General features: G+C 51.6%; 1 protein-coding gene across 5 annotated transcripts in view; it reads left to right on the top strand.

The window, feature by feature from the left end:
• The window catches only part of ZBTB1 (zinc finger and BTB domain containing 1), a 35,416-nt gene that overhangs the window by 3,125 nt on the left and 18,025 nt on the right, over nt 1-14,266 (top strand). For 2 of the 5 annotated variants that reach the window (XM_077323881.1, XM_077323877.1), the window contains exons 1-2: nt 1,531-1,653; nt 3,542-3,614. The exons of 1 other annotated variant lie outside the window; for it this stretch is intronic. The gene's annotated coding sequence lies outside the window, so the exon portion shown is untranslated. Of the gene's footprint in view, nt 1-1,495; nt 1,654-3,541; nt 3,615-14,266 lie in introns of those variants that run through there. 2 more of the 5 variants (XM_077323876.1, XM_077323880.1) reach the window with 2 other exon arrangements.

The following is a 14,266-nucleotide window of genomic DNA, read 5'->3' as shown; positions in this document are numbered from 1 at the left end:
AGCAAACACAGCGGGATTAGTTCAGCAGTGGAATCGGCTGTCTAAGCAGACAACAACTGGACAGAGACTTATGGATGCTATAGGTCAGGGGTAGTCAACCTGTGGTCCTCCAGATGTTCATGGACTATCATTCCCATGAGCCCCTGCCAGCAAACACAGCGGGATTAGTTCAGCAGTGGAATCGGCTGTCTAAGCAGGCAACGGCTGGACAGAGACTTATGGGTGCTATAGGTCAGGGGTAGTCAACCTGTGGTCCTCCAGATGTTCACGGACTACAATTCCCATGAGCCCCTGCTAGCAAACGCTGGCAGGGGCTCATGGGAATTGTAGTTCATGAACATCTGGAGGACCACAGGTTGACTACCCCTGCTTATACCATGCTGGCTCTCAAAAGTACAAAACAGAATCGATACGTACATGCGAGGATCCCAGTTTTTATTTGCCAGAATTCCAGCAGTCACACTCCTTCAGCCTACACCAAGGAAGGCTCAGAGATGCTGACATTTGACTAGTTTGGGAAGTCAACGTTCCGTGCTCAATTTAGGCTATTTCTGTGCCGCTTCACTGGAGTCCTGTTTGGGGCGGCTTACAACGGACACGATTGAGTTGACAATTTCAAAAGAAGCCAGGAGATGTTAACCAAGATTCCCCACTCCCAAGCATGAAGGAAACACTGCTTAGGATTGCACTGACAGGATGCCAGGGACAACAGCTGTGCTCAGGGATGCCATCCTCCTGGTGGCCCCTGGAGTTCAGACAACTCGACTATGGATCAATATTCTTGGAGAGAAATGGTTTTAATACCATTTTTCACTACCCAAAGGAGGCCCAGCTTACCAACCCCTTTCCCTTCCTGTCCCCACAACCCTGTGAGGTAGGTGGGGCTGAAATAACTCGAGAACAGCCCTAAGAGAACTGCAACCAGCCCAAAGCAACCCAGCTGGCTGCATGTGAACGATCGGGGAAGCCAACCCGATTCTCCAGCTTCAACTGTGTCGCTCTTGCTCAACACACCGCGCTGCAGAAAAGAGCTGCTGAAGAGGGCGGAGGGAGACGACCCCGTGGCATTATACCCCGCTGGGGTCCCCTTGCAAGGCCTCCGGGAATCTCCCACCGGGGAATTGGCAACCCGTAACAGACAAGCCCGTTGCTCGGCCCGCGCCGTGCGGGCGGCAAGAGACTCTCTGGCGCTGCTGTGCCCGGCCCGCCGTCTGCACGCCCGACCACAGGCATGCCCGCTTCGCGCCCCGCACGCCCGCCCGCCCGCGGCGCCAGCCAGGCCAGGCCAGGCCAGTCCGGGGGCGCCACGATGCAGCAGGGCCCGGGCGCCGCAGCAGGGCCGGGCCGCGCCGGGGGCTGGGAGGGAGGCGCCCGTCGTGCCAGGCCTGTGCATGGGCGGCCGCAGCCAGCAGGGCCAGGCCCCGCGCGCTCCCTCTCTCTCCCTCTCTCTCTCGCTGGCCGCCCGCCGGGGGGAGGGGTCCGGCTGAGTGCGGTCGCCGCGGAGGAGCCGGAGCTGCTGCGGCGACGACGGCGGCGGCGGCTGCAGCGCCTGCAAGAGCAGCAGGCGCGGCCGGGGGGCGGAAGTCCTTTGTTGCAGCGGCGGCGGCAGCAGGAGGCAGAGCGGCTGGGGGCCCCGTCGGCGGCCCGGCCACGGTAAGCGTTGCGCGGGGCCCAGGCCAGGCCTGCCGTGGCGCGGCGGCTGGACGGGGGTGGGCGCCGAGGCCGCCGGGCGTGCAGAGGCCGAGGCACGGGCGGGACGAGCGGAGGAGGCCGGCGGGGAGCCCCGTCCGCCGGCAGCGCCGCCGCCGCCCTCTTCTCTTGGAGAGCTGGCGCCGTCGGTGCGCGCAGGGGAAGGGAAGGGAAGGCGGCGCCAGGCCGGCCGGCCGGCCTGGTGGTTGGGCTTCCCGGCAGAGGCCCCTCCTCGCTGCCGTCGCCGCCGAGGCCGCTGCTGCTGGTGCTGGTGCTGGCGGTTCCTCTCCCTCGCCTGGCTGCAGCCATGTGGCCCGCGCCCGCCGCCGCCAGCCCAGCTCCGGGAGGAGGAGGAGGCGAGGGCGCCCCCGGTGGCGCACTTCCCCGTCGGAGCCGGCGCGGGAGGGGCACGGATTTGGGAGGGGGGGGCATAAACAGCCACGCTGGCCTACACTGCAGGGGCGTCGTGCGAGGGCAGGTCGAAAAGGCAGGCGCGGTTGTTTTGCAGATGGCGCCAGGACGCACTTTGGGGCAACTGCCGGTTGCATTTTTCTCTTCTGCATCCTGGCGGGGAAGGATCCGTGACTTGGATATGTGTCAGAGTGTTACCTGGATTTCCTGATTACCCACATCATCCTCATCATCAATAATAATAATAATAATTATTATTATTATTAGAGGCTGCCCTTCTTAACCACTGCACCATGCTACCTCTGGGGGTCTCCCCAGAGAGAAAGATTATTATAATTACAATAATAGCATGGTGCAGTGGTTAAGAAGGGCAGCCTCTAATCTGGGGAGCCAGGTTTGAGTTCCCACTCCTACTCCACATGCAGCCTGCAGGGTCATCTCGAGCAGTCTCAGTTCTCTTAGAGCTCTCTCAACCCCCATCTGCCTGTTGTGGGGAGAGGGAGGGGAGGCCATTGTAAGTCGCTTTGAGACACATGAGACAGAAAGGGGAGCGTGTAGACAGAAGACAAGATACAGAGAGTACTCGAAGTAGCCTTTGCACACCAAAGAAAGCAATGTGAATGGATGTTAGAAAATGTGATGTATTTGAAAATAGGCATAAGCCACTGTTGTGTCGTGGTTAAGAGCAGCGGCTTTTAATCTGGTGAGCTGGGTTTGATTCTGTGCTCCCCCGGGTGCAACCAGCTGTAATTCATTTGTATGTATGATTAGAATATACATAGAAGTAAAATTGGTTCTTATATGAGCCCTTTTCTCTACCTGAAGGAGTCTCAAGGTTCGCCTTCCCCTTTCCTCTCCCCACAACAGACACTCTGTGAGGGAGGGGAGGCTGAGAGAGCCCTGATATTACTAAAGAAGAGAAGTTGGTTCTTATATGCAGCTTTTCTCTACCTGAAGGAGTCTCCAAGTAGCTTACAGTCGCCTTCCCTTTCCTCTCCCCACAACAGACACTCTGTGAGGGAGGGGAGGCTGAGAGAGCCTTGAGATTACTGAAGAAGAAGAAGAGTTGGTTCTTATATGCCGCTTTTCTCTACCCGACGGAGTCTCAAAGCGGCTTCCAGTCACCTTCCCTCTCCTCTCCTCACAACAGACACCCTGTGAGGGAGCTGAGGCTGAGAGAGTCCTGATATTATTGCTCGGTCAGGACAGCTCTGTCAGGACTGTGACTAGATCAAGGTCACCCAGCTGGCTGCACGTGGTGGAGGAGAAGCGGGGAATCAAACCCAGCTCTCCAGATTAAAAGCTGGTGCTCCTAACCACTACACTTTATTTGGGTGGGTTGACCCGCCCTCTTCCCGGTTGGCCAATTATGGGGCTGGAGAGGATGGGAAGGGAGGGACCCCGGCCTTTTAAACCTTTTTAAGGCTCCTCTCACTTCTAGGAGGTGTGTGGCAGGGAGGTCTGGCCAGCTGTCATCTCTTTCCGGTGCCAGGAAGCCTGAAAAATTTTCAGCGGTACGTCCATGGTCAAAAAGGTTGAAAAAAGCTGTTCTAAGGAGAGGCTGGGCTTGATTTGATCTGAGCCTGATCTATGATGGTCTGAAGGTGAAATAGACGGATTGGTTGTAATTATAACCATGAATCTTGGGGTTTTGAAGTGTTATTTATAAGTGTTCTATGTTTTAAACTTGGGTGAACTGCCCTGAGCCTCTAGGGAAGGGCAGGGTATTCATAATAACAATAAATAAAGAAGAATATTGCTGCATAACAGTGGGTGGTGTGGGTACCCCCCCTGGAGGAGCCCCTCCCTCATTCCCCCTTTTCTCCTGCCCCTGCATCCGATTTGGGTGGTTTTGGAGAATGGCTGCGTAGGTCTGCAGTTGAAGAGCTGGGTTCAAGTCCAGGTGCCTCTGAAGGAAAGTCCAGGTGCTGTCTTGTAATGCCTTCTCCCTAGATTGTAGGGCAGCCCCACAGACAACCTTCTAGCCAGGTCCAGCGCTACGGGGCAGGACCTGCAGTAATGGGTTTAAACTACATGTAAAATGGTATGGGCTATATATCAGGAAGTAATTTTTCACAGTCCGAGTAGTTCAGCAGTGGAAGGGGCTGCCTAAGGAGGTGGGGAGCTCCCCCTCACTGGTGGCTTTCAAGCAGCGGCGGGACAGATCCTTCTCCTGGATCCTTTGGGCCAGGGGTAGTCAAACTGTGGCCCTCCAGATGTCCATGGACTACAATTCCCAGGAGCCCTTGCCAGCATTCGCTGGCGAATGCTGGCAAGGGCTCCTGGGAATTGTAGTCCATGGACATCTGGAGGGCCACAGTTTGACTACCCCTGCTTTAGGCCAATGTTTCTCAACCCTGGGGTCATGGCAAGCTGGGCAGTTTGGCTGGGGGGGGGGGCGCCGCTGTTGCCGTTCCTACTGAAGGCACCCGCCAATTTATAAGCAATTGATATACAATCATGACCAATGGATCTTCATTCCATTGGTCAGTTTCGGTTTAATATCTGTGAAAGAACCCTTGCATCATTTTAGGGTTGGGGGGGTCACCACAACATGAGGAACTGTATTAAAGGGTAGCGGTATTAGGATCATAGAATCATAGAGTTGGAAGGGACCTCCTGGGTCATCTAGTCCAGTGGTCCCCAACCTTTATTAGGCTGGGGACCGGCAGGGCATTGGGTCGCGGCCGCAGGGACCGCGCCCGCGCGGACCACGCCCATGCTTCAGGCCGCACCCGCGAGCCGCGCCCGGCCGCGCCCGCGGGCCGCACCCACGGATCGGGCCGCCCGCGGGCCGCGCCCGCGGATCGGGCCGAGCGGGCGCGGCCTGCACGGGCGCGGCCCGGCCCTGATTCCCTCTCCCCGCCCTCCCGCAGTAAGTAGCTTCCCGGGCCGCAAGCTTGCGGCCTGGGAAGTTTTTTACTGCGGGGGGGGGGGGGGGCGGGGAGAGGGAGCAGCGGCCCGGCGCCATGGCCGCCGCGGCCCGGCGCCGGGCCGTGGCCCGCAGGTTGGGGACCACTGATCTAGTCCAACCCCCTGCACTATGCAGGACGCTCACATCCGAATCGCTCATCTACTGTCACCTGCCACCCCTTTGCCTTCGCAGAATCAGCCTCTCCGTCAGATGGCTCTCCAGCCTCTGTTTAAAAATCTCCAAAGATGAAGAACCCACCACCTCCCGAGGAAGCCTGTTCCACTGAGGAACTGCTCTAACATTCAAGATCTTCTTCTGGATGTTTAGATGGAATTTCTTTTGGTCGAGAACCGCTGCTTTAGGCTGATCCTGAAATGAGCAGGGAGTTGGACTACATGGCCAGGATGGCCCCTTCCCACTCTTACAATTCTGCATGGCCCAGGAAAGATTTGTCTGTTTTGACAATGCCTTATCGGTTTTTAAAGCATTCTTGTGGTTTCCCTGCCGGTGTGCACCCATGTCCTTTTGAAAGAAACATGTACATCCCCTTTCTGAGAGTAGAAGCATGGAAAGAAGGACACGTTCAGGCTGCTTCTGCCTTCTTGTGTGTTTCACCAGCACTAAGGAGGAAGGAAATGGGATGCTGGCAAAGTTAGCAATGAACCCTCACAGCTGTGTGGAGAGGAGAGGCTAAAATGCATTACAAAAAAAATAATAATATAAAAACCATCCCCTGATGGGGAGTTGGATCCACATCATTGGGATTGTTTAGGGGAAATTTTATTGGATATTCTTTGTATTTGTATTTTTGATCCTTTATCTTTTTCTTCTGTGAACCTCCGCGAGCTAGCTTGCTGGGAGCAGCGGTATACAGATTCAAGGATGGATGGATGGATGGATGGATGGATGGATGGATGGATGGATGGATGGATGGATGGATGGATGGATGAATGAAATAAATCCAGGAGCACCTTAAAGACTAAAAAAAAGAGAAAATATCCTGACCCACACAAAAGTCAGGCACCTAGAAAGGTCAACACAAGGGAAATCAATTTAAGCCTATGCAGGGTGAAAAGCAATTTTAAAAATAGAGTTCCAGTATTTATTAATCAGGTTAAAAACCCAAGGCTTTTAGCATGGGCTCAATAAAATCAATACATACATGCAAATGCCTTGCAGACTTTTGGCCGTGAGCTATGTAACTGCATAAAACTGTTCTTGTCAATGTTAATGCTTTGTTTTTTTTCCGATTCTTTATGCCGATAAAGGTATTCCGATTCTACTTCACTGACTGCTCAGGCATCCAATAAAACCAGTATGAGTAAAATATACGATAAATACAATAATGGTTATAGCCAGTTGGCTTATTTACAGAAAAAGATTCAACATACTGTGGACCTATGGTCAATTCTGTGGACCAGAAGGCCAAATAAAGCTATTTGAGGCCTGTAATGTTTCAAAAACAGGCCCTGGTCAAGGCAAGCCCTTTCAGGGTCCAGTAATTGTCTTGAAATCGAGAGCCAACATTAAAAGCTGACAAGGTGTTTGGGATATAAGCCTTCAAGAGTTAAAAAAACTCCTTTCTTCAGATGTAGGTAGGACTGGAGATCCTTGGGCCCTTACGATGGGGATATCCTAGAAACCTCATTGGTCTCTAAAGTGCTACTAGACCTCTCTGGCTCTTCTGCAGGTCAACATAGCTGCCCACCTGAGATAAAACTCAGGTGGGCTTATGGAGAAAAAAGTTAATGATGAAGTTGTTTTTTTTATATCCCACTTTTTACTACCCTAAGGAGTCTCAAAGGGGTTTACAATTGACAGAGCCCCTCCCCTTCCCATCCCCTCCAGGTCTATCATTGGCCACTTTGGGAGGGGGGCGGGTCAACCTGCCCAAATAAGGGTAGAACTTTCTTTCCTCTTCACCTGGAGCCGGAAACGGCAGGCACAGGGTGTGAGGGCTCTCTTCAGCCGCCATTTTGAAAACTCCACCGCTGCGGCCCCATTGAAGGGCCTTCTTGGTGCCGTATGACCCCACCGTACCATAGTTGGGAAGCCCAGTTGGACGCAACCACACACCACGACAGAACTGCTAAAGCCGTTGCAAGAAATGTGTTTAAAATCTCTCAATAGCCAAGAATGGCCCGCCGCAGCTAAAACTGCTTTTGCGTCTGTGAGATTTGTCGCTCTGGCCTTTGGGCTTTCTGATTAAGAACGAGCCCCAAACCGGTGCATTCCCTTTGATTCGGACCGATCGAAACGTTGCGTAACCTTTATAGCTAACCGAAACTCACCCGGCAAGATGTTACAAAATTGAAAAAGTCAACGTGTGGGATGCAGATTTCTTAGGCCAGGCTGCTAAGGACTGGCTCACATCTTTTGGGAGATGCAAGGAGGCAGCTTAGCTCGATTGCCGGGGCGTTGAATTAATTTGCTTCTTACGGCGCTCTGCCACCAAACTCCAGGCCAGGGGTAGTCAAACTGTGGCCCTCCAGATGTCCATGGACTACAATTCCCAGGAGTCCCTGCCAGCTTTTGCTGGCAGGGGCTCTTGGGAATTGTAGTCCATGGACATCTGGAGGCCGCAGTTTGACTACCCCTGCTCCAGGCCCTCCTCTACCACACCAGCTAGTCTCCTTCCAAGGCATGTCTTTTGTTAATCCGGTTCCGATGTGCCTCCCGTTTAAACAGAGACAAAGCGTGTCTTGGCTGTCCAAAGTTTGTTGCAAAACAAAGGAGAGCCATAAGGAAAAAACCTGGGCCAAAAATGCTCCCATAAATTAATGGGTATGGCTGCTTTCCCCAGAAGTGCATTGTGATAAAAGCTTTGACACGCCTGTATTGTACTCAGCTGTCGCAATGTTAGGTTACGGCAACCTTCCTCAACTTTTTGACCATTGAGAAATCCCTGAAACATTCTCCAGGCTTCAAGAAATCCCACATGCGGCACAATTGTGCAGAATATGCTTGGGAAGCATGGCTGTGGACACACCCCTTCCCTTCCCACCCCCTCCAGGCCCGTCATTGGCTTTTTGGGAGAGGGGGGTGGTTTGACATGACTGTATATAATCATATCACCTGATAAATTCCAGGGCCAGGGCCTTTGTGGTCCTGGCCCCTGCCTGGTGGAATGAGCTCCCTGAAGAACTTTAGGCCCTGCGGGGAGCTTTTGGCATTCCACAGGGCCTGAAAAATGGAGCTCTTCCATCAGGTCTATGGTTGAGGTCAGTATGGACAGGGTGATATGTATGCCCCCCCTTCCAAGATTGGACGGTTGCTAGTAATATCTGCACCCTTCTTCCTCCTACTCCTGGGATAAACTGAGTTTTGAGGATATTGTTTTTTCCGCCGTGCATCTTTTGGCAGCTGTTTACTGTGTGTGTTTTATACTGGGATTTTAATTTGGGGTTTTTATGAGGTTTACCCAGTTACTGTAATCTGCCACGAGCCGTAAGGGAGTGGCGGGCAATAAATCAAGTCAACTAAACTAAATGTTTAATAAATTAAAAAATATATTTTAAAAATTAATCAACTCTCACCTATTCAGGAAACCCTTCCAGGGCTGTCAAGAAACCCCAGGGGGTTTCATGAAACCCTGGTTGAGAAAGCCTGTTTTATGGGTTTGCCAACTTCACAGCTGACGGCCGTAGCTGTGCTAGGGATTTGGGCATATCATGTTACCTTTCAGAGCATAAGATCAAATCAAGCTGCAATTTCCCCTCCTAGTGAGATGCGGCCGTTGGCAGAATGGATCCACAGTATCGAATGCAACAAATTTGTGATAGAAGCTCAGTGAAATAACATGTTATTTTGTTGTGGCTCTGGATTCTGCTGGAATGCCTTTAGAATCATAGAATCATAGAGTTGGAAGGGACCTCCTGGGTCGTCTAGTCCAACCCCCTGCACTATGCAGGACACTCACAACCCTCTCGCTCACCCACTGTCACCTGCCACCCCCTTGAGCCTTCACAGAATCAGCCTTCTAACAAAAGGACTTCAGTTAGGACAAGTAATTAAAACTCTCTGGGTAAGATGAGTGTCCCCAACCTTTTTGAAGGTTCAAGGAGGTGGCAGGTTACAGTGGATGAGCAATAAGGATGTGTCCTACATAGTGCAGGGGGTTGGACTAGATGACCCAGGAGGTCCCTTCAAACTCTATGATTCTATGATTCTAAATTCTGTCTAAACATCAGGAAGAAGTTCCTGACAGAGCAGTTTCTCAGTGGAAAAGGCTTCCTTGGGAGGTGATGGGTTCTCCCTTGTTGGAGATTTTTAAACAGAGGCTGGAGAGCCATCTAACGGAGAGGCTGATTCTGTGAAGGTTCAAGGGGGTGGCAGGTGACAGTGGATAAGCGATAGGGTTGTGAGTGTCCTGCATAATGCAGGGGGTTGGACTAGATGACCCAGGAGGTCCCTTCCAACTCTATAATTCTATGATTCTAAATTCCGTCTAAACCTCCGGAATAAGTTCCTGACAGAGAAGTTTCTCAGTGGAAAAGGCTTCCTTGGGAGGTGATGGGTTCTCCCTTGTTGGAGATTTTTAAACAGAGGCTGGAGAGCCATCTGACGGAGAGGCTGATTCTGTGAAGGTTCAAGGGGGTGGCAGGTGACAGTGGATAAGCGATAGGGTTGTGAGTGTCCTGCATAATGCAGGGGGTTGGACTAGATGACCCAGGAGGTCCCTTCCAACTCTATAATTCTATGATTCTAAATTCCGTCTAAACCTCCGGAATAAGTTCCTGACAGAGAAGTTTCTCAGTGGAAAAGGCTTCCTTGGGAGGTGATGGGTTCTCCCTTGTTGGAGATTTTTAAACAGAGGCTGGAGAGCCATCTGACGGAGAGGCTGATTCTGTGAAGGTTCAAGGGGGTGGCAGGTGACAGTGGATAAGCGATAGGGTTGTGAGTGTCCTGCATAATGCAGGGGGTTGGACTAGATGACCCAGGAGGTCCCTTCCAACTCTATAATTCTATGATTCTAAATTCCGTCTAAACCTCCGGAATAAGTTCCTGACAGAGAAGTTTCTCAGTGGAAAAGGCTTCCTTGGGAGGTGATGGGTTCTCCCTTGTTGGAGATTTTTAAACAGAGGCTGGAGAGCCATCTGACGGAGAGGCTGATTCTGTGAAGGTTCAAGGGGGTGGCAGGTGACAGTGGATGAGTGATAGGGTTGTGAGTGTCCTGCACAATGCAGGGGGTTGGACTAGATGACCCAAGAGGTCACTTCCAACTCTATGATTCTGTGACCAGCACAAGATGGTGACCATAAAGCAGCCGCTTAAGTAGGGGAAGCCAGCCATAAAATGGCTACAGTGGCTTATCATCTGTCACACAGTGGAGGTCTTGTGCGGCATCAGGAACCGCTGCCAAAGCGACATTTTAAAAACCTGCACAGCCGATCCAATCCCCGAGAGCCAATCAAAAGCCTTGCTGGGCAAAAGACGCATTTGGCCCCACCTCCTCTCTAGAAGCCAGTGGTGGCACCAGAAAAGGCTGGACGGTGCCATGCAGGGCAAAATTATCTATTAAGCCCAGGGGAAGGCAGACGATGGAAACCTCTTAGTTCAGCTTCAGCAGGAATTTGGCATCTCCTGCGACTGCCCTTTGGCCAGGCGCTCAGTTTAGAACGACCCCTCTGTTTACAAACCAGGGAGTGACCCCGTTCCATGAGTGTCTGCTCCAGCTGGGAGCCAATATTAGATTTCGAAAGAGGCCATGAGGGTCCAGTCGGCCACACGGAGAGCATTGCAGGCGGGAGAGGAGCCTCAGGAATGCACAGCCTCGGTACGGAACCAGCGCAGGGGTCCCCAACTTGGTGCCCACTGAGGGACTTTTTGTTTTAAGAAAGCGGGCATGGAACAAACAGGGTTGTTTGCCCAGCAAGGCTTCTGGCTTGCCACGGGAGGTTTGATTGGCTGTACAGATTTTTTAAAATGCTGCTGTCACAGCAAAACACAAATCACTGAGGGGAATGAAGGTAGGCAGAATCACAATCAGAATCTGAATCCCTTTTTTTAGCATAAAATTGCAAAGCGTAAAACGAAAATTTCCAACAGTTCCAGATGTAGATTCCATCGTAAAAAGGTTTTCATTTAAAATTGCCAGCAAGGACTTAGCTACTTTTAGAATAATTTGTTGAGTCCCTCACATTTAGTATCATTTTAATCCAATGTTTCTCATCAACACAGCTGAATTTCAGTTTCTTCAGATAGTTAGCAAAAGGGCGACAATGTACACCAAACTTGTTGTTGTTGTTGTTGTTGTTAGGTGCAAAGTCATGTCCACCCATCGCGACCCCATGGACAATGATCCTCCAGGCCTTCCTGTCCTCTACCATTCCCCGGAGTCCATTTAAGTTTGCACCGACTGCTTCAGTGACTCCATCCAGCCACCTCATTCTCTGTCGTCCCCTTCTTCTTTTGCCCTCGATCGCTCCCAGCATTAGGCTCTTCTCCAGGGAGTCGTTCCTTCTCATGAGGTGGCCAAAGTATTTGAGCTTCATCTTCAGGATCTGGCCTTCTAAAGAGCTGTCAGGGCTGATCTCCTCTAGGACTGACCGGTTTGTTCGCCTTGCAGTCCAAGGGTCTCGCAAGAGTCTTCTCCAGCACCAAAGTTCAAAACACCAAACTTAGGACACACCCAAAGTATGTGGTACAACTTGTCGGAGACACTACATCCATGCAAACAGTATCTCTCCTGAGAAGGGATCTTCAAAAATCTACCTCGGGTGAAATTTGAGGGAAAGATGTTAAAGTGAGCTACTAGAAATGCTTTTCTTAACAGGTGTGTCTCCAAAATTTGGATATACATGGGCATGGATTTGTATGTGGAAGGAATATCCCAGAAACTGGGAGAACATATGCTGTTATTAGAGGAGCCTAAAATATGAGTATGAGCCTCTTGTGGCGCAGAGTGGTAAGGCAGCAGACATGCAGTCTGAATCTCTGCCCATGAGGTTGGGCGTTCGATCCCAGCAGCCGGCTCAAGGTTGACTCAGCCTTCCATCCTTCCGAGGTCGGTAAAATGAGTACCCAGCTTGCAGCTGGGGGGGTAAACGGTAATGACTGGGGAAGGCACTGGCAAACCACCCCGTATTGAGTCTGCCATGAAAACGCTAGAGGGCGTCACCCCAAGGGTCAGACAAGACCCGGTGCTTGCACAGAGGATACTTTTACCTTTACCTTTAAAACCTGAGTATCCTGATCTTCTCGTCTCTATGATGAAGGTAAGCAGCAGCAGCCATTTTGTGCTGGCCCCGCCTCCAGTGGCAGCCATTTTGTGGCTGCAACCACCACACTGTGTCAGAATTCCGAAAGTGCCCCGCAGACTTTAAAAGGTCTGGGTTCCCTGAACTAGCAGATGAGGAAGCCTCAAAACGGCCTTTGCAAATATAGCACAGCAAACTATATTTTTGCTTCCAGACTTAACGGCTTCTGTTTTGGCCTTCTCTTTCTATGTAGCCGCTCATTTTTTCTCGCTCTTCATGGTCTCCGGATTCTTGATGGTCGCCACGTGTGCCCTGAGCCTCCCTGGTCCAGGCCATCTCACTGTGACGGCAGTTGGCCTGACCGTCTGTGGTCTGTCTGCCTTCCGAGAGCGAGTGGCAGGTGGCAGAATGCTTCTCCCTTTCCTTTTTCGAGCTGTTTGTCACCGGAGGTTTCGGAAGCAAAGTTGTGGCTTTGGGGTGTTTCCGTTGCTGTATAAGGGCAGGACCCCCGTCGGTGGCGGTGCCGGTGATCTTTCGTTTGCATGCTTCACCCAACGCTGCGTTTTTGGCGGGCTGTGAGATTGCGATTCTTATGGGAATCCGCCTAGAACAGGGGTAGTCAAACTGCGGCCCTCCAGATGTCCATGGACTACAATTCCCAGGAGCCCCCTGCCAGCGAATGCTGGCAGGGGCTCCTGGGAATTGTAGTCCATGGACATCTGGAGGGCCGCAGTTTGACTACCCCTGGCCTAGAAGCTTCTTCCTCTGCAAAAACTGAGCTTGTAGGTTAATCAGAGGGCTGGCAGAGGCTGCAAGAGTTCGCAGAAGAAGAGCGTTCCCTCTTTTCAGCTTGGTGTGGTGATTAGGACTTCCCAGCTCCCCCACGTGCAACCAGCTGGGTGACCTTGGGCTCGCCACAGCACCGCTTTTCTCTACCTGAAGGAGTCTCCAAGCAGCTTACAGTCGCCTTCTGTTTCCTCTCCCCACAACAGACACCCTGAGAGGTGGGTGAGGCTGAGAGAGCCCTGATATCACTGCTCGGTCAGAACAGCTTTATCAGTTGGCTGCACGTGGGGGAGTGCAGAATCGAACCTGGCATGCCAGATTAGAAGTCCACACTCCTAACCACGACACCAAACTGGCTCTGTGATGCAGTAGCTAAAAAGGCAAATGCGATTTTGGGGCTGCATTAACAGATCATGCACAAGGATAGTATCGCCTTACTCTGTTCCGATTAAGGTGACCACTAAGGTGACCAGATTGTCCCACTTTTGGAGGGACATCTGGGGGCACCTGGCAAATTGTACTTAAATTGCAAATAAAATATATTACAATACTATTTTTGCATTCTATGCGTTCTATGAAAATTGTTGTTGCTCCATATAGACCAATTTTTAAATCAAGAACCCCCCCCCCCAAGTGATTAGACATCACTTGGAGTTCCGTGTTCATCTGCGGGCACCACAGTTTTAGAAGCTTATGGCCACCCCTCATGGCCTTTTTCTGCCTAGCAACCAGGAGCTTTGACTTTTGTCTCCCATCCAAGTAGGAACCAGGGTTGACCCTGCTTAACTTCGCAGATCAGTTAAGATCAGGCTAGGCTGGACCACCCAGGGCAGAGCGAAGGTGCTCTGCGATTCCTACTGCCATTCCACCCCCTTGATGGATGCCAAAGAGCCAGGAGATGAATGCACATAACATGCAACTGCATTTGCCCTTTGTGCACATCTAATGCATGCCGTTCTTGACCTGGGTTCAAAACAGTGGGTTTAAAACAGCATTCAGAAACTATCCTAGTGTAAATGCTGTGGAGAGACATACAGATGTGGTTTTGCCTAACTCTGCAGAGGAACTCTGGACTTCCTTTGGTGGTCTCCCATCCAAGTCATGACTAGGGCGGACCCTGCTTAGCTTTTGAGATCCGATGAGCTGCTAAAACTGTAGATAGATTGGCCCATTTATTTATTATCTGTTTACTTCCTCTGCACCCCGCTTTTCTCCCCTGTGTGGAGAGGAGACGACTGAGAGGGGATCTAATAACCATCTTCAAGTA

Source organism: Paroedura picta, chromosome 2 (assembly GCF_049243985.1).
Source record: "Paroedura picta isolate Pp20150507F chromosome 2, Ppicta_v3.0, whole genome shotgun sequence".
Classification (NCBI taxonomy): domain Eukaryota; kingdom Metazoa; phylum Chordata; class Lepidosauria; order Squamata; family Gekkonidae; genus Paroedura; species Paroedura picta.
The sequence above is the reverse complement of the archived record's forward strand: the minus strand, read 5'-3'. Positions and strand labels throughout refer to the sequence as shown.